General features: G+C 44.7%; 1 long non-coding RNA gene across 1 annotated transcript in view; it reads left to right on the top strand.

Annotated features, from left to right (window-relative positions):
- Positions 1-352: 352 nt before the first annotated feature.
- Positions 353-20,723, top strand: part of LOC100602322 — a 67,506-nt gene continuing 47,135 nt past the window's right edge. Inside the window, exon 1 of the long non-coding RNA XR_122435.2 lies at positions 353-497. This is a non-coding gene — a long non-coding RNA (uncharacterized LOC100602322). The remainder of the gene's footprint in view (positions 498-20,723) is intronic.

Here is a 20,723-nt window from a genome sequence, read left to right as displayed (position 1 = left end):
TGTCACAATTTCCCTTTGCTAACAATTCCATGTTATCTCTTAACTGGAATGGATTTAATAACTGGGAGACTGAGAGCCATTGAGCTTTGATGACCCTTTAGTGGCCTCAAGTTATAGGACAAAAACTACTGAGGAAGTATCTTCTAAGGACTTTGGTGATTTCCGTAAATGACTCCACTTTAAATTGCTGGGATTGTGTAGCCTCCTACAATTACTGGTGTTCTAATTTCCTGGGACTAATTTTAGAGGGTGGAAGATTTTAATCATGGAAAGGAATTGTTTCCATTGTTCAGACTAACTTCAGAAGCAGAGTTGAAAGCCAGTGCCAGAGAGAGCCCCCAGAACATTCCACAGGGGCTGGGCGGGCCCGGCCCAGGGCCTGCCTATCGCCTGAAAGAGAAAACCTGCCACAGAGCCCAGGCTTCTCTGATCCTCCCGCCAAACTTTGTCTCTCATTTAGCTTTCTTTGTGTCTGAGGATTTAGCAAAGGCCTCAGGGTGAGTTTCTGCATATCCTTTTTCCTCGGGAACCCCAGTGGCTGACGGGGGCCCCGGTAATGTGGCCTTAGGATGCTGGCCTTCTGAGTTCCTGTGGAGGGAGCAGGCATGGGGGAGGGTTGAAGTGTGGGGCTCTGTCTCTCTTTGGCGTCCCCCAACATAGAGTTTTGTGCACCTTTCTTTCTCTCTGCTCACACCCCCGTGCCCTGGAGATGGGAGCAGACACCAGCAGGGCTTCCCATTCTAGCCCCAAGGAGTACCCATGTGCCTGGAAGGGCACCTCAGCATCCAGCCTGCCCAGCCTTTCAGGCCGTGTGACCTCTTCAGAGCTAACTCGCCTTTCATTCCTGTCCGTGTGGATCCGCACCCCCAACCTGCACCATCTTCAGATTAACATTTTGTATTTATGGAAAAATAGCTGTTTCATTCACTGTCACCTACTAAAGGTGTGCCACAAGTACCAGGTGATGGGCAAAATCATACTACTGGTGTCTGTGGCTCCCTTCCCTGCTTGGTCTCCTATGCAAGACCTTCTAGTGGGAGGAAGCCATTCTCACTAATTTTTATTTGGAATTTCCCCACGCTGCCTTCCTGCCCGTGGAGTACTCTGCTTTGAAATGTCCTAGGAATACTTGCATTGGAAGAAAATACTCAACACAATACGTTTCAGTAGATACAAGTTCAAAAGGAAACTCCTGGGTGGTGAGGTGGTCAGAAGACTGTATTAATAAAATTTACAGTAAATGAAAAATGAAGAGAAAAAATACATAGACACTGCGTGTCTCCCGCTAACTGTGTTCATTCCTAATACATTTAATAGTGATTCGTTTTCTTTCCTATGTCTCTAATTTTTCTGTGAAGAGCATATGGACCATGGAAAGGACACATGCCGAAATGTGTCATTGCACACCAGCCTGGGGATGCTGCTCTGAGTCACACTTCAGGTCCTGGGATCTGGGCTCTTGAGGAAATGTTAGAGGTTTTCCAGTCCAGGCTCCCGCCTCATTTAAGCTGGTATTTTCCTGAATGCCTTTCCAGAATGCTGTCCACCAGGACCTGAACAGTCCCAGCTAGAGGGAGGTCACCACCTTCCAGGCCACAGAGTCCCTTCTTGGGCAGCTTTATTGTTAGAAACAAAAAGAATGAAAAACAGTGGGGTTAGGTAAAGATGAGAAGGATGGAGAGGGAATAGAAAACATTGCTAATACGTTGAATTTCATAGATGTTGGGCCGGGTTTCCCATTTGAGCCACACAGAACCAGGCGATCTTTCGCAGGCTTGGCACCCTCTCCTCTTTGAGAGCCGAATCATGCTTCCTCTTCATTTCCACATTCTCAACACCCCAAGTTCCTTCAATCCCTCATTAAACAGGCTTGCTTTTAGCTCCTCACCACTTGAGTTACCTCCTTCTAGACTAATCATAGTCAAATTGTCCTTGAAAAATGTATTTCCCAGAGCCCAGCGTGGCGCCCTGCAGTGGGCCTGGGCACGGGCGGTGCACTGCATGGGACTTTTCCTTCTGTCCACCCGGGTGCTATACACGAGGGTTTTCAGCTTAGGGCAGCATTCGCGTTTTCAGTGGTTACATCACACTGTCAGCTTACATTAACTTTGTGGTCATCTCTGCTCCAATATCTCAAACTCGTCGAGTGAGTCAGTTAGAACCAGGGTCAGGAGAGATGTTTCGATTGTGTCTGTGTGGAGGTGTCAGGGGATATTAAGGCAGTCACCATATGGGACCCTAGGAGAGGAGCCAGCAGGGAGGAGCGGTTCTCTGACAGCAGGGCCTGCGGGATGAGGGAGCAGCACCTGCTATGAGAGTCGTTTCAGAGCCAGCGCCCCTTCAGGTGAGTGCACACTGTAGGGATGACAGAGTTGTGCAAAAACTAAAAGCTTCGGCTGGGTGCGGGGCCTCATGCCTGTAATCCCAGCACTTTGGGAGACCGTGGCAGGTGGATCACCTGAGGTCAGGAGTTTGAGACCAGCCTGGGCAACATGGCAAAACCCTGTCTCTACTAAAAATACAAAAATTAGGCATGCTGGCACACGCCTGTAGTCCCAGCTACTCAGGCTGAGGCAGGAGAATCACTTGAACCCAGGAGGTGGAGGCTGCAGTGACCTGAGATCACACCACTTCACTCCAGCCTGGGCGATAGAGCAAGACTCTGTCTCACAAAAAACAACAAAACTCTAAAAGCTATGCCATGAGGGGCTCAAGTATCCTTGTGGTGGAAAGGCAGGTTACGCAGAGCACAGCCACTGGGGGCCCCAGGCAGTGGTGTGCCAGGCAAGCCAAGTGGAGGGGAGGACAGAGGCAGGTGTCAGGGAATGGGGAGCGTTGGGGGCATGGCCGCTATCTAAAGAGGCAGAGTGGACTTGGAGAGAATTCTGGAGCAGTGAAGAGACACAGAGCAGGCGACAGCCTTGAGTTTAGTACAGGGACTGAGTGGCCCCATCGGGCACATATAAGTGGGCAGCAGCAGCTGTGTTGTGATTCGAGGGCCACAGTCCACGTGGCCTGGGACGAGGACAGTCCTTCCTTGCCTGGCTATTTTCTTAGAGATGATAGTCTGAAAGGAGAGCAGTTCATGCCTCGAACAAAGCCCCACCCAAGTGCAGGTCACAGGCCATGCGGATATCAAGGCAGATGAGAAGCTTCTCTGGGACTTCCGGGAGGATGCTGGAGGAATGAGAGGACCTCAGAATGGGGCCAAATGAGGTCCTGCCAAGGGCAGATAAGAGCCATTTGGGCTGTTGATGGAACCTTAGTGGTATCCACAGATAATCTGGCCTGAGGGTTACAAGGCTTTTCTTATCCACAGAAATGTTTTAAACTAACCACATGAACATTGTTTTAATAGAAGCTTTATGGTGAGAAATCACAGAGTAAAATCACCGTTTAATTCTGTGACTTCCTGAACCGAGCTGGGTCCAGGGCAGACCCGCATGTTTGGATTGTGTGGACTGGGCCACATCTGGGGCTATTAGCAGTTCTCTTCAGTTCTTCCTCTCAGCGTGTGTGGCTCTCCTGCATGGGAGCCCCAACCCAGACAATGGAAGACTTCCTCACACACTCTGGAAGACTTGGGGATAAAAACTGGTGCCCAGATCAGACCACAGGGATGTTTAAACCTTGATTTTAACTTTAAGGTTTGAAAATCAGACCATTTTAATGTTTCATTTTAGACTTACTCGTGCTGTTTCCCTATTGCCAAATTTCACTTTCAAAAGGATTTTACTGTAGAGGAGATTCTCAGGTGAGATTCTCTGGTTCACGCTTTGACATTCTAATCCATAAAATTAAGCAACCGGTAGGATCGCTACAAAAAACCCACTTAATATTGTTATGATGACTTACATGCCCGTTTGTAAACTCACTTGAATCATCAGCATGTGTCTGTCTTCAAGAGAGTGTACAGACACTGAAAAAAGGATTTTGCACATATCTTGGGTTGGAGATCCGTTATAAGATGTGTGATACATTTCGATTTAGAATTTTTCCAGAAAATATTTTTAATTTATAGTCAATTGACTTGCGTTTTCTTTTTCTCCCCTCTTCTATTGTGCTGAACTTAAAACCCATTTTAGCTGTTATTTTTGTTATTTATTGGATTGCAACCCTCTTAATGAGATTTAAATGAAAAGTCCTGAAGTGCCCAATCTAGACTTCATATTGCGCCCACATGGTTTGCTAAAGCAGGTACCGTACCAGCGGGGATCCCTAGTTGTCACAGCTGTAGGAGCCTCCTAATTGCTTGTGACATGGTGCTGCCTTTTGATCTTGACCATGTTCTCCTAATTATTTAATCTTTGACAACATGAAAACATGTTTAACCACATACCATGAATAAAGATCCAGCACGACTTTTCTCCTGAGGCCTAGTTCAGGCTGCATATTCTTTATGTGCACAGCAGCTAAGGAAAAAAAAAAGTTTATTTCCTGTAATCTGTTGAAGGGGAACTAGGGGATGGGGGTGGTGTGTGTGTATGAACATCCCTCCAGCCTCTCCCACTCTAGACTTCTGCTGATACATTTCTTGTTTGTTCTGAATTACCACTGAGTTGTTGAATTCTCAAATGCGCTGTTTTTAGGCTGGTATTGTCTGACAATTTTTTTCTAGCCTGGAGAAGGCAGGGAGTGGGAACTCATTGTTAGACAAAGAAACAAGGAATTGATTCTGGTGTGTCACGCTTGTGCTCTTCTATTTAGGAATATTTACGCTTTATTTTATTTAGTTCATGTGTCTGTTTTCTTCAATGGATTCTAAGCTGCTTGTTGGTAGGGCCCTTACCATGTCATCTATGAATCACCTGTGCTTGAAAAATAATTGCTGTGTGTGGCCGGGTGCGGTGGCTCATGCCTGTAATCCCAGCACTTTGGGAGGCTGCGGCGGGCTGATCATGAGGTCAGCAGATGGAGACCATCCTGGCTAACATGGTGAAACACCCCGTCTCTACTTAAAAAAAAAAACAAAAATTTAGCCAGGCATGGTGGCGGGTGCCTGTAGTCCTAGCTACTCAGGAGGCTGAGGCAGGAGAATGGTGTGAACCCAGGAGGGGGAGCTTGCAGTGAGCCGAGATGGCGCCACTGCACTCCAGAGCCTAGGCAAGAAAGTGAGACTCTGTCTCAAAAAAAAAAAAAAAATTGCTGTGTGAATGAATGAATGAATGAGCAAATGAGTACATTAGTTTCATGAATCAATGAGTGAATAGTAAATGGCGTTTGTCTTTGGGGACTTTGCTAATGCCATATGTGTACCTACTGAGGCATGTCTGTGAAAATCTCAGGAAAATCTGCGTCGTTTCTTATTGGGGCATCTTGCTCTGCTCGCTCTCTGCATCTCTTCTTAATTATGGCAAAAAGAATATACCACATAAAGATTTTTCTCCTGGGTCTGAACAGTACAGCCCAGTGTTCTGTAACTGACAGAGGCACACCAAACTTTTTGGCCTGGGGCACCAATATCCACCACTTATGCTAGAATGATTTATCTCAGCTCCTGACCTATTGCTATTTCCTGGCAGAATTGTTTGCCAGGGTAACAGGCTGCCTATGTATTTTGTTTAATATTTGTTGGGTAGAGGGTTTGGGTGAGGGTGGGGGTAAGGGTTAGAGTTAGGGAATCGAGGCTGTGTTGGAATTCTCACCAGTGGCTTGGAAATGGAATACATCATAGGTTGCAAACTTTTCTGCAAGGGTCAAGGTAATAACATGTCAGCCTTGTGGCCTTGTGGGTCTCTGTCACAGTGGCTCAACTTTGTGGTTGTAGCGGAAAAACAGACCTAGACGATGCAAAATGGCCACGGTGTGTTCTAGTAAATCTGAAATTCGAATTTCTTGTAATTTTCCATGTCATGAAATATTATTCAACTTTTGATTCCCTCCGCTGATCATTTAAAAATGTAAAAACCATTCTCACCTCGTGGACTGTAGTTGGCTGCCCCTGCAAGGTGGGGACAACAGCTATTTATTGTACTTTGGGGGATCCATGAGAAGACTGCAGTGAGATGGAGCAGGATGAAGACAGCACCCCTACTGAGGAAGCCTTTTGCATAAAAGGACAGCATTGTTGTGAAGGACAGTATTGTTGTTCACCATAAACTTCCTTTCCATTGGCTTCCAACAAGTTGTTGGTGGGTTTTTTTTGTTTTGTTTTTGTTTTTGTTTTGAGACAGAGTCTCACTCTGTTGCCCAGGCTGGGGTGCAGTGGCACGATCTTGGCTCACTGCAACCTCCAGCTCCCAGGTTCAAGCAATTCACCTCCTTCAGCCTCCTGAGTAGTTGGGATTATAGGCATACGCCACCATGCCCTGCTGACTTTTGTATTTTTAGTCGAGAAGGGGTTTCACCATGCTGGCCAGACTGGTCTCGAACTCCTGACATCGTGATCCACCCACCTCGGCCTCCCAAAGTGCTGGGATTACAGGCGTGAGCCACTGCACCTGGCCCTGTCGGTGGTCCTTGTTTGTTTGTTTTTGTTTTTTGAGACAGAGTCTCTCTCTGTTGTCCAGGCTGGAGTGCAGTGGCGTGATGTTGGCTCACTGCAACCTCCATCTCTCGGGTTCAAGCTATTCTCCTGCCTCAGCCTCCAGAGTAGCTGGGACTACAGGGGCACACCACGGCTGATTTTTGTATTTTTAGTAGAGATGAGGTTTCACCATATTGGCCATGCTGGTCTCGAACTCCTGACCTTGTGATCTACCCGCCCCGGCCTCCGAAAGTGCTGGGATTATAGGCGTGAGCCACTGCGCCTAGCCCTGTCAGTGGTTCTTAAGGCCGTTCTTAACTTTAGGATTCTACCTTTGGTTGTGTTGCCCTCTGAGACTGTGCAACCTTTAACAGGCTGTGAGGTGGAACTTCAAAGTCCCAGAGTCGTCTCCGCAGAAGGCATATTTCTGCCAGCACCCTGTTTTCTGTATAAGATTATATCATGACTGTTGTCCCTGTCAGTTTGGCTACAGAGAAGAGATGCTTTGGGATTGGAAAAAAGTATGCTTTGGCGTCTACGCCACTGAGCAGCTCCATGGGAGTGACTGGAGAGGAGAAGGATCAGGCAGTGCCAGCCAAGAAGTTCCTTGGACTTTAATGTCAGTGTTCGCCTGCACACTTACAGGGGTTACAGGTCTTCCCTAGTCTTTGTGTGGGGTCTCAGCTGTCCTATTTGTACTAATAACATAAAGGGAAAGGGTAAAAGAGGTTCTTTTTGCCCTTCTCATAATAGCATTTTTTTTTAACTCTAAATGAGTTAATCAAGCCATCACATATTCCAATGCCTTTATCATTACTTAGGTAAAAGTCTGGACTTCATGCCTGCAAGAATTGATAAGAAACCAATCCTTGGGATTTTAGCCTCTAATTCTTTTTTTTCTTTTTATAAAATTACTTTTGAAATGAAAGGAGATACAGGGAAAATACAACATTGAGTCATCTGAGACCAACTTCATCCCATGACGTTTTAATTTCAGGAATATTTTTCCAGAACTCATTCTGGAATTGGACCAAAAAATAGAGTAAGTCTAAGGAAAGATTTACCTGCATTTTTTTTCCGATTTTTTGTTAAGTCCTCTGTTCCAACTCCCATTTGTCACACACAGCCACATTATCTGATACTTATGCCTGAAAAATAAGAACGATGCATTCACATATAGATGGAAAGTTGTTTTCTTAGAAATTCAAGGAGCACAATCAGCTGTCAATAAGCTTTTAGAGGGAAAGGAAAGGATTGCTAGGAATGTGAGTGTGATGGAGCATTTCTAGTAATATTTGAGACACTATTTGCAACACCTGTTCCAAACTAAATAAAACATTATATAGAGCATGCGGAGCAACTTCTGCTCACATGTCATGTTTGCTGCAGGAATACAGAACGCACACACACTCATGTCATGGACACATGTGTCAAATTGATCATACTCCAAAATCTGCATGATCAAACAGTTCTCAAGTAATTTTAGTCCTTGACATAATCCACTTCTCAATTTCAGGACCTTTTAAAGCTGTTTCCATGAATACTGATTTAAAGTCACCCATGTGTGCAGAATGAAGAATGGAATGAGAAACATCACATGGCAGCAGAATGCAGAGGGATCTCTCATTTCAAAACAAAACCAGTATTTGGGTTTCCCATGACTGCACAACTGTACTTCTGCACAAGTGTCTTCGTTGCAGGCACATGGTTCTTTTATTTAAAGATTTAGAGCAGAGGTCAGGGTCTGTGCTGATTTTATGGATCAATATTTTAAAACTTAGGAAGAGATGAATCTAATTTCTTTAAACAATTTCCATGCAGTGCTATTTATTCTTATCACTTTAGAAAAATGTGCTTGATAGTAACCATTTGTTCTAGGTGGGCATCACATAGAACTGGGTAAGCGGGTCCAGTCCCACCCAATCCATGCACCCATCATCTGAAACACAGCAACATATAGGGAGACATAGTATGGCTCGCCCTGCTGGGATAGAGTTGTGTTTGTCTCCGTTTTAGTGAATTTTCATTCACATTTCTCCATTGATCATCCTTCTCAATATAGAGTGTATGGGAAATAAAAGCCTAGCAACATCTCAGAGAAGTGAGTTTTAAGGAGAGTTATAAAACAGCTGCAAAGGTTGACAAACGTTTTCTGGGAATCACTACACGGGAGGATTTACTGAGTTTTGAGGGTATACTCATGTGAATCTGCAGATACATTTGTCATAAGGTTTGGGCAGACAGTAGGACAAAGTGGCTGAGACAAATAGGAGTCCTAACCTTCAAGGCTTTTAGGACCTGGGCAGATAAACTGACCATGGGAAGTAGCCAGACCTAATACAGAGGTGGCGGTGAGGCTTAGCAATCCAGAGAATGTTTGTCGTGGCTCCAGGGATTTGGATCCAATTTTTAAATAATAAATGTGCAGGCCAGACAAAAATGCACCTGTGGGCCATGATTTATAACCCATGAATCAAGTGTTCATTGGGGGCAGGGTGTGTCCCCACAGTCGAACCACCCAAATGCACAGACAGAATGTTTGAACTCTGTGTAGCGAACAAAGGGCTATCAATAGAGCTGAGTTCTGGAGTCACTGCTGAATCTTGGCAAAGAGATCTCAGGATCACAATCAGAGAGGGAAGGCATCCAACGATCAAGAGGAGGAGGAAAATAACAGCTCAAATTCTTCAGGAAGGTGGACAATTGCTCATTTATCAACTCATTTATTCTTTCTTTTTTAAATTGTTGCTGGTTTTGAGTAATATATTGCCTGCTTTCATTATTCATATTCCTAAAAACCAGGTAGTCATCTCTCTGGGATGATGTCAAAACAGAATAAAAATGGCAAACGTGATCTCCGCCATTGTAATCTGTCCTTTGCCCTGCTGGGGTCATTCCTTGCTTTCCTGAATGCATTTAAGAAGAAAATTCTTTCCTTGCTGCAGAGACTTTGTGTCTGTTGGGTGGTGGGACTCTGGGGACACAGTGTTGATGTGGCTGCCTCAGAAGAAGGAAAATCTTCTTCTGCACTTCCTAAAGAGAAGGACAACTTCAGTGAGTGGCTGAAGCTGTGAGGGCTTTTCAGACATCAGATGGATGACTTCTATGAACCCTACAGAAGATAATGTTGCGTCGTGCTGGCACTTTACATTCTAAAGAGCATAGAAGACACAGAGAAATACATTTCCTTTTACAGTAAAAAAAAATGAAAACTTACGTGCAGGTCCTCTTGATATCAAACCTGAATTGTGTGTCTGATCAGTGTTCCCTAGATGATGAATGTCAGGGAAGGATGACAATTGTAGGATGACAATTGGGAAACGAGGTGCAGGATGGAATCTTGGAGAACCACAGACCTTAAAGAGAAAATGTCATTTCCAATGGGAAGATGAGGATGAAAATGGCACAGGGTTGGGTGATGACATCATTCCAGCGCCACTGTCTTTCGCCTTGCCTTCTTGTCTTTCTCCTCGCTCCTCTCTTTTGTTCCCTGGTTTTCTTTCCACTTCCTGCTGCTTCCTAGGAGACTCAGGAGACTGGACCCAGTGCCTCAGCAAGTGAGTCTTTCCCACCCTGTTCTACTCATTTTTCTCAACCCAGGTCTGAAGACCACCTTGAGGGATGACAGGGTAATTCAATTTCCAATCCCATTTCATTCTTGGTCTCTCAGTAGAGACTACCAACAAGGCACCAATTAGGGGAAACAAGAGGCCCAAGGAAAACAGAAGTTTGCTACTGTATTGCCTGTGTGTGTTTTGACATTTAGTTTGAACTTCAACCTGGCCTGTGCTCCTTTGGGAGCTTTTAAAAAGAAATAAACTTCATCTCATTACCATCAGATACAATGATGGGGGAAATGGGCTGGAAAAACCCTGAATCTTTTCTGAGCCCTATTTTGCGCTTACAAAGAGAAGGGCAAATTCTTCACTGCTGTGCCATTCAGCTATTATGTTTAACAATCTAATTAGAAAGGCCGGGTAGCCTATTCCCATTGTAAAAGCTAAGACAGTACACACAAGCAAATCCAATTAGACAGCTGTCCTTTACAGATTGGAGCTGCCCTCCGGCCAGGTTCTAATGAACGACCTGCCACCCCAGCCCCTCCCTGCAGCCCCCAAGAGATGGATTTTGTCCATAAACTGGGCCAGATGACAGTGGCGGCACATTGAGTGCTGCCCACCCTGCGACAGGCATCTGCAGTTACCTGCTCATTGGCACACAGCAGGAAGTCTTCGCTGGGGCTCCTGCCCAGCGTACTTTACTGCATCCTCACCAGCCTCAGCTCCTGCCCAGACCTGAGCCCTGTTCTCCTTCTGGACTATAATGCCTGCCCCATTCAAGCAGGTCAGAGTCATGCTAACAGGTGGTAATAAATCAGAGCCATTGCTTTCGCTTTTATGGATGTTACTTTCTGCACACCAGGGACTTATTTAACTTGAAACAGACCAAAAGCTGTACACTGAGCCGCATGTTTGCCGTGCCTTCGTTTTTCACCACGTATGGCTTAAATTAAGGCACCCTGTGTTGAGCAGATTGCCCACTGCAACTTAGTCATCTGTTTAGTGTTTGGCATGTCCCACAAGGCAGTTATGGTTATTCACAAGTCTATTAATTAAAAGGAGAACTGGTAGGGGACTACTACTAAGTGGGCTGGGGGATCGTGCGGCCACTTCAAATAAAAAGATGTATGAAAAGGTGTGCCTTCAGAACCTCTTGCGCTCCCTCTCTGGGTTCATCGGGCATCAGCAGTAATTGTTGGGACCCAGCTTGTGAAGAAACACTCTTGTCACCACTGCATCCAAGGAAGTTCTATGTCAAAAATTAGAGCAATGTCGTCTGAGTTGACAAAACTGAGATTGTGTGAAGGTTTCCATTTTTCACCCTCGAGTTTCAACAGGTAATGACTCACTGAAAAGCGTCCAAATTATGTTGAAACTGGACCCTATCAGAACAGAAAACACAAAGGATTTCTAAATTCCAGGAAGTGGAACAGAACATACTGTCTATTAGCAAGGTGTAGGTACTAATGGAACCTACCTTCATTTTCCTCAGCATCTCAGGAACCGATTACTTTTCACATCATCTATTTTTCTCTAAGCCATGATGCAAGAACCATGGAGCACATTTGTTTTATAGGTGAGGAACTGAGTGATTAGTATTGCAAGCTTATCCAAAATAGTTTTACCACCTGCAGTCATGGCAGAAGTGAGAACTATTGAATAATAATTGTTTGCTTATGAATTCCCAATTTTTTGACGTCCTCCTACAAAAAAGAACTAGATTTTGAAACTATCCTGGAAAGCAAGTGTTGCAAAGTTTAGATTTGGTCAACATTTTGTGAAAATAACAGCTTGCTTTTCCAAGCATGTCCTATGATAGATTGTTCCTGGAAAGACTAGGTAGAGTGATTGCATATTAGCTGATGGGTACATAAGACAAATATCCTGGCAGATGAGACTGACGTTCCTGGCTGGTACCAAGCACCGTTTCCATGTTTTGTGGGATATGGGAGTTCAGGGTAAAGTTGAAAACAGTATTCTTACAGAAATGCAGGCGTGAGAGGCAAAGTCATTGGATTAAAGTAAGGGCCAGTGTCGTTAGCAAATGATGATATCTCAATGGCAAATCAGTTAGCAAATGTATACTTGGTTCCGTAAAAATGTATTGATTACCTACTCTGTGAAACCAGAGAACGCATACAGACTTTTCTGTGGCTCCAGCAAGTGTATAATCTAATTGGGGAACCAGACACTTGCCCCCTAAAACATAACCAATAGTTTATAATGGCCAACTTTATATTCATTGGAAATGGTGGAGAAAATGCTGTATACTGTTTGATATAGCCGTGAGCAATGTATTTGTCAAGGTTTTAAAATAATTTGTAGAATAAATAAAGCTATGAGCAGTTGAATTCAGAAATGTGCAGATGGTATGAAGTTTCAGGTATAGTTTTATGCTGGATCCATGAATAAGAACCTAAGAAGCGTATGACAAGTTGGATGCTGATTCTCACAGAGCAAAATTTAATGAAAACAAAAATAAGGAACCAGACTTAGGTCTTAAAATATAAATGCCTAATTGCCTAATGGGGCACATATTTTTCAGCAGACTACTTAGCAAAGCCTGTTGGGGCTGGATGCGGTGGCTGACACCTGTAATCCCAGCATTTTGGGAGGCCAAGGTGGGTGGATCACCTGTAGTTAGGAGTTTGAGACCAGTCTGGCCAACATGGTGAAACCCCATCTCTACTAGAAATACAAAAATTAGCCAGGTGTGGTGGCAGGCGCCTTTAATCCCAGCTACTTAGGAGGATGAGGCAGGAGAATTGCTTGAACCCGGGAGGCAGAGGTTGCAGTGAACTGAGATCATGCCATTGCACTCCAACCTGAGCAACAGAGCGAGACTCGGTCTCAAAAAAAAAAAAAAAAAAAAAAAAAAAAAAAAAAAAGCCTGTTGGGTAAGTGAGTCAAGAGTGAAAGAGGAGAAGGGGAGAGGGTGAACCTGAATTAAGCAGCTACTGTCAGGGCCCAGCAGCTGAGCTAGGCGCTCTACTCAGGTTTCCTTGTTTCTGCCCACAGCAACACTGTCCCATCGCTGAGCACCATGCACAGCATGAGTATTTTCTCCTGTTCACTGTGCAGGCCCACCTTTCAGGGTGGATGCCATCTTCATTTTACAAATGAGGTAACTGAGGCTCAGATAAGTTAAGTCCCTTGGCCAAGGTACTACAGACGGCAAATGAGAGGCAATGTGATGTTTCTTAAAGTCTCTGTCTTGTGTTTTAAACCAAGCCATTCTGTCTTTCCAAGATGTGATGTAGCTTCACGGATAGGCAAGCAGTACCCAGAGTAGGGGAGGTAGCAGTCCTGTTCTGTGCGGAGAAGGCGGATTTCAGTAATAAGTGCACGATCATGGCACCGGATGGCCTGGGTTCTCTTAAAGCAAGTTTAGCCTAAAGCTACCTCCTTACATATTTAAAGTTCAGCCTAAAGATTTCTCTGTATATAGTGAATTATAACCTAAATGGAGGTTTAAACAAACTGTAACCTACACTTGTGCCAATCACTGAATTCTGGCCAATCAGAGGCATCCAGTTGTTCAAACCGTTTTCCAATAAGGCAAACGCTGAGCTGTAACCAATCTGCCTGTTGGTGTGCTTCCCTTCTGTTTTCTGCACGTCACTTCCCTTTTTCTGTCCATAAATCTCCTTCCACCACGTGGCTGTGCTGGAGTCTCTCTGAGCCTGTTCTGGTTCAAGAGGCTGCCCAATTCGTGAATCGTTCTTTGCTCAGTTAAACTCCGTTAAATTTAATTTGGCTAAAGTTTCTCTTTTAACAGTCCTGTTGCAGCTCTGCCACTTAGGAGCTGTGTGGCCGCAACCAAAAGAATGAAAAACAACAAACAACCCTCTGTGCCTCAGTTCTTACTTCTCTAAAGTGAGAGGATGAGTAGATAACGGCAGTACCCACCCCCCTGTAGGTTGCTCAGATGATTCAATGAGGAATTTTGTATAAAGTGTTTTCACGTGGGCCTGGCACCGTTTAAGGGCAGATGTTGTTATTGCTCTGCCCAGACCAGATCCCACCTAGAATACCAGGCCATACACTGCAAGAGACACCTTGGCAAGTAATTTTTCTCACAAAATGACAGAGCCGGAAACAACTTCCCTGCAGAATCATAGAAGGATCTGAAGGCATTTAGTCCTATGTGATGAGAGCCGCTTAAAAATATTTGAACTAACTTTGCTCTAAGCCCCAAAAAAGAGCAATAGAAGAAAATTAAGAGTGCTTTGTTTCATAATCTCCCCCTAAATAATGACATCGGATGTTTCCAGAAGCCTTAAAGCACTGCCTGGCACTTGAGAGGTGCTTCTGGGCCGCCTCTGTAGGGTCTTCTGCATGCGGGGCTGTGTCTGAGCATCACAGGCATCCCCATGGTCAGTGTCCTCCAGGCACGATGCAAAGACACTGCTCAGATTCCTCGGGACAGTGACCAGGCTCTGAGATGCAGGGAGGCAAAGTCACTTGTCTACCCTCATATTAATTTATTCAGAAAATATTTATCGAGTGTCTCTAATGTTCTAGGCATTGTTCTAGGCACATGAAAAAAAACAGACGCAGCTGTTGCCCTGGTGAGGCTGACATTCCAGCCAGGGGCAGTGGAATCAGGAACCTGTCAGCTTGACCTTGACCTCACACATGGGCAATGAATGAACCAAACAAAACCACAAGTGTAAAAACTGAACCTTCTAAGTATCTGACACCTCTCTTTTACTCAATATGCATTCAATTGACCAACATCCAGCTAACCTATTGGCTACCAAGCATTCGTATATGCTGTCTATTATTTAACTCTCAGAGTGAACCTTTTGGGTAAGAATTAGTCCATTTCACAGATAAAGAAGCAGGCTTAGGAACATCCGGTAACTAAAGCGACACCTGGGGATTCAGGCCCAACATGATTTTCGTTACAAAGGGCTGCCCTCCAAATAGAAATCAAGTAGGCAGAGTATGTGGCATCCTCTGTGGCAGTTTGTCTATAAAAATTAGTACCTGGGATTCCTTGACACACGGACTAGTCAAGATTTGGCTGCCATCTCTAGACCTTCTGGCATATAAGCATCTGATGGCCATAAGCTGCCCTAGTGGCTCTGAGTGTCTGCACATTCTAGCTTGTGGTACTGATTCAATCCAGTGTCTCTAGGAGTGGGGTCTGGCAGTTGATTTTAAAGCTCACCATGAGCTTTAAAGCTTCTGAGGGATGTAGTGCAGGATTCAGGTAGTGTGCATGTGGGTGTGGTGGGCACAGGAATGGATGTGGATCTGATTTGAGCTCTGCAAGCCGCACCAATTCTTGGCCTGGTATGGTGAGTCTGTAAGCCCCATGGCTTCCGCTTCCTTACGGGTCACTAGAGAAGGATTATGCATTGGGTGCTTCTCCCTGGACCTTTGCTTCTTTTGCAGTTCCAGGTGGGAGAAGCAGTTGCAAAAATGCATGGATTTAGGGTGAATAGGGTCCTCCTGTGTTCTTGGTACAGTTACCTTGAGAAAACTGGTCAGAGGCAGCTAATACGGCAGTGAAGTCTGCATTGCTTGTGGTATCTTCAGTGCCTACCAAGCAGTGGCTGTGTTCTCAGCTCAAGAACCACTGAGGTGGCTGTCTGATGATCAGAGCCGTGTTTCTGCTGTCTGTTACAGAGCCCATCACAGGTAGCTCCCCAGGCAAGGTACTGAGATAGACAGCACTCCTTTCCCTACAGACGGATGGGACAACAGGGCTCTCTAGGGCGAAGGTACTCAGGGGTATAGGGAATCATCCTCTCATGGGGCCTCTTTGGTGGCTGCACATCCTGAGAAACATCCTCAAGGCTGGAGCCTGCTGGGTTAGTGCCAATGCTCACACACAGACCCACTGCAGCTCTGAGCTGCACAGATGTGGGAAGCTGGGCAGCATTTGGGCCATGTTATGGCACACTGGGGTAGAGGCATGGCAGCACGTGATTCTCTTCCATGTCCAGGAGCCTCACATTAGGCAGAAAGTGGAAATTCAGGGCAATACACATCTTACTGGGACATCAAGTCCTTTGCTTGAGACACATGAGTTCAGGTTTTCTAAGACTTTCCCTTTACAATCCTATGAGTATTCTTCCTTGGGATAATTTTCTTTAGCTTAGAGCAATCTCTAGGAAACATTCTTCTGGAGCTGAAGGTTTATCTTTGCTTTTAAAGCTTTAATCTCATTCTTCTCTCCGAGTCACAGCCTCCTGGTGCCATGAGAAACAACAGTCCCCTTTTTCCTCAGTGGCACTCACATCCTCTAAAGACTTGCAGGCAGAGAGCCAGCAGCCATTTCTCTCTTGGTTCACTCGTTTGTCTGCTTCCAAACTCATCTTTCTCCAACTTAGATACAGTTATTTTACTTTCTTAAATAGCCAGTTCCTTTTAATTAATCTTGGGACTCATCTCCACTCCGGCTGCCTTATGTTGGTAATACTATAGCACTTTAAAATAGACTAATTTGCACATGTAGACATAGCTATAAAATTCACCCATTATAATGAGGATATATATATACTTCCACATTTATATGCAACACCTTCTGGAAAATTCTACTTCCAGTCTCCATCCCAACCTTGTCCACTCACATCATAGAATGACAGAGGGGCAAACATCTTGAGTTCATACATTCTCGGTCTATGCCAGGAGACAACTGCACAGACACAGTGTTTAAATGTTGGCTCTTGTTATGCAAATTGTTTACATGAAAATGATCACAAAAATCACTTTATTTGATATAGGAAAGAAAAAAATTTAGTTTAGAAACTCTTAATAGAATAGAAATGAATTCCTAGTTCTCATAGTCCAAAGAGGAGCCTTCCCTTTTCCATGTTGTTATAGAAATGATTTCAGGATGTACAAATAGGTACAACCAACCAAGCGGGATTATTTGATAAATATGTAATTTCTACAGTATCATTTGGAAATGATTGCAAATATGCCTATTCAGTTTGGAGGAAAATCCTGCTCTGAAGACTGTGGTCCATGCAGTCTGCATTGTAACCTGTGCGACATAAAGAGAAAGCCGTGTGCTCTGAAAGGCTGCTCTTGAATCCCTGTCCCAATGGGAATGAGCCGAATTCAGCACCTACCTTATAAAATCTGAATGTGTGTCTCACTAGGGCTGGGGTTTCTGGAGAACCACCCCCATTCACATGGAATGAAATTACATCGAAGCACTGAAGGGAGAAGAGGCATCTAACATAATGTCCTAATAAAAAGGCCAAGAGGACTGGCCCTTATCTCAGGTATGCACACACATTAGCTCCTGCCATGGGCAACTGACTGTTTGGGCATTGGGATTAAGGATAAAAAGAAATCATTCTTAATAATGAGAGAGAGTGCCAGGAATTTTTCTTGCCTCATGAAATAAGGTAATTCCCTGAACTAAGAAATAATGAACAAGACAAACTGGCAGGCCGACCGGGGGGCTCAGACAGGTACCTACTTTCAAGGAGTCTGTAGGGCAAAGAGGCGTCGGCTCCTGAAGGAGGACTTTAAATAGCCATTTGTTACACCAACCTTTTTATTAATAGACTGAAGTAGTGATGTGATTAGGCTAGGGTGGGGAATGCGTGTGGATAAATAGCAGTGGAGGAGATGTGCTTTAAATACTCTTTCTGCGTAGGATCTGAGAGTAGCATTGAGGATGATGTTAACCCTTTAAGGAGCCACCTTTTGAACAGATAGCAGCAGACAACAAGGGCATTTCCCCAGGGGTGGATCAGACTCTGCTTTGAAAGCCAGTCACCCTGATGACTTCTTGACCTTGCTGGGAGAAACAGCCTATTGTACCTTGCCCAGTCTTTCCTGAGGGGATTCTGATTTGGAGGGAAACTGTGTGGCAGGAGGTGGCTCTGGGGACCCTGTTTTCATGTTGGGGATGTCCAGCCTTCTATCAGGGATGGTGCTGGCACAACAGCACCTGAAACATGGCCTCCCACAGGGTAGCTACTTGATTAATATCAAGTGAATGAGTGAATGATTTAATCAATGATGTTCAGGTTCATCAGACTCCTTTTGACCTCTATCCAGAAACCTAAAACTATATCTCATTGGACACTTCAGTAGGCTTGCTTCAACTGTCCCTTGTTCCTCTTTTTTTCTTCAACTTCTTAACTGTATGTGGATTTGTGGAAGATACAGGAAGAAGGCACACTTCATTGCTCAGCCTGAGAAGACTTTGCAAACCTTTGAGAGCCACCTCTCATTCTACTTTGTCTCCAGTCTGAGCCCTGGAGTATGCTCGCAACCTGGGGAGCATCTCTCTGCCCTGTGAAAACTGGGACTAGCAAACGAGTGGGTGGGGAAGCTGCCATAAGCACTCCATAACTTCTACTGGTTCTTGGCTCAAGGGATGACAGGTGGAGTCGTGTCTCTGAGATTTGCCAGGTGGCTCCCAAAATCTGCGTCCTGTTTGTCTACTTTAGAGCAGTGAGGCTCAAATTTCAACATCCCCACATACCCCTGAGGATCTTGTGAGAATATGGACCCTGTTCCAGGAGTCGTGAGGTGGAGCCCTGACTTTGCGTTTCTAGCAATTCTGCAGGTGACGCTGATGCTGCTGGACCTCCGGCCAGCCTGGCACTGAAGCAATTTGAAGCATGAAGAAGACACAGCCTCTGTCTGAGTTCTTTTTCTTTTTCTTTTTTTTTTTTTTTTTTTTTTTGGTTTTAATAGAGATGAGGTATCCCTCTGTTGCCCAGGCTGAAGTACAATGGTGCAGTCATAGCTCATTGCAGCCTTGAACTCCTGGGCTCAAGCAATCCTCCTGCCTCTGCCTCCTGAGTAGTGAGAACTACAGGTGCATGCCACCGTGCCTGGCTAATTTTTTAAAAAAATGTTTTCGCTATGTTGTGCACGCTGGTCTTAAACTCCTGGCCTCAATTAATCCCCCAGCCTCGGCCTCTGAAAGTGTTGGGATTACAGGCATGAACCACTGAGCTCATCCTCTGTTTGAGCTCCTATATCAGAGCAAAACCTCAACACTTGTAAGGATTTATTGAGCAACTTGATGATGCAAGCTAAGGACTTTGGTACTGACACTCATTGTAACTGCCTGCAGTGTGGCCTTTTGAGGGTGCTGATTTCTCAGTGGAACTTAAACTAATGGATGATGTACCTTCTGATTGTCTCCTGGATGTGCTGTCATTACTCTTTTGGGAGTGTGCACACACACACACACACACACATATGTGCCCCAGGTCAACTGTTAGAAAGCTCCATGGCTGGTGGTTGAGCTCAGTGATGATGTACACAATACGCACATGTGCAGGTGCGACCCACAGTCCTAGGACAGGGCCGGCTTCTGGAAGAATAGTGTCTGTGCCTAAAGAGCCTAGCAACTTACAAGGCTGTTGAGCACTTGCAATACAACACATGACTATCCAGTCTATTAGAAAAAAATACATATGATACCTTTGATTAATTAAATGCTTGATTGATTAAATAACTTTTGGTTTAATTATTCCTACAGGGACTTCTAGGAGAAAAAAAGCCAACCAAGCAAACAAACAAACAAAAACACAAGAATTCCATTCCTTGCCAAAATACTGGGAGTCAGTATTTTCAGGCAGGTGTGCACTGTATGCTTTGTGGGACAGGCCTCGTGTGAACTGATGTTGGAGGATGCTGTCCCCAGATATGGGAGATTCCATCTCTGTCAGGTCACATGATGATGGACAGCAAGAGTGTTAATAAGCCTAAGACAGAATTCCTAGACAAAGGCAGCCCTCTGCACAAACTCGTTCCTGCTTGGCTAGAATCCCGTGTCACCTTGGGACCACACTGCCCAGGTGTGGCTTTCGATCCCAAGCCTTTGATTACCCACAGGTCTCCCCGTTGCTCCTCCCCTGGCACTGAAATCATTTCAGCAACATTCTAAAGTGGATTTCAGGGCATTTCCTAAGCCGTCAGGTGCATAAAAATCAGTAAATAATGTGTATGGAGCACTCACTATCTCTGGACGTGATAACAGGTAGAATTGGCCTTCTGATGTTAATGAAGTAAACTGCAGTGCTATTGGGGTTGGACAGAGGGTTTCTATGGAGAATCCATGTGCGAGCATTCTAAACCATGCACCCGCCCCCCGAGAGGAATTCCCGGTAAGCAGTGGGGCTGACTGAAACCCACAATGTTGTCTTTCTAAAGTACAGGCTCCCACACAGACCTGCTTTGCTTTAAAATGTCATTACAATGAACCATCACTTGAAAACCTCCATGATCTTGACAAAATTGGAACAGTGATATAAAAATAAAAGGTCAGAAAAACCATGTATGATAGAGCTGAGCTGGCCTGGTATAGATTTCTTCAAAGACCTCCTTTGCTCACTACTAAAGCCAAGATGATGTGTCAAAGTTGTTTAAGAGAGGAATCATTTTTAATGAATGCGACCTCAGCTTTCCAAGGTGTTTAGGTCTGGGAACACTTAAAGTACATCTGTTATTATTTTGGTTGTGCTGAATTTCTTATTTTATATGGTTTCATTTCAAGAGGGGCTGTTGAGGGAATATGGAGGTAAGCTCTTGTCACCATATTCTGGTTGAGTTTTTTAGGCTTATTTATGTCTCTAGTTCTTATTGATATTTCTTGCTTCCATAAACTTGCCTTCTGGTAGTAATTTTACATTGAAATTTTACTTTAGAATCTACATCTCTGCCCTTTGTGATAAAACCTAGTGCCAAATTGTCTCTCAGTGACT

This window comes from Nomascus leucogenys, chromosome 5 (genome assembly GCF_006542625.1).
Source record: "Nomascus leucogenys isolate Asia chromosome 5, Asia_NLE_v1, whole genome shotgun sequence".
NCBI classification, from domain to species: Eukaryota; Metazoa; Chordata; class Mammalia; order Primates; family Hylobatidae; genus Nomascus; species Nomascus leucogenys.
Note: the sequence above shows the minus strand (reverse complement) of the source record. Positions and strands in the feature narration are given on the sequence as shown.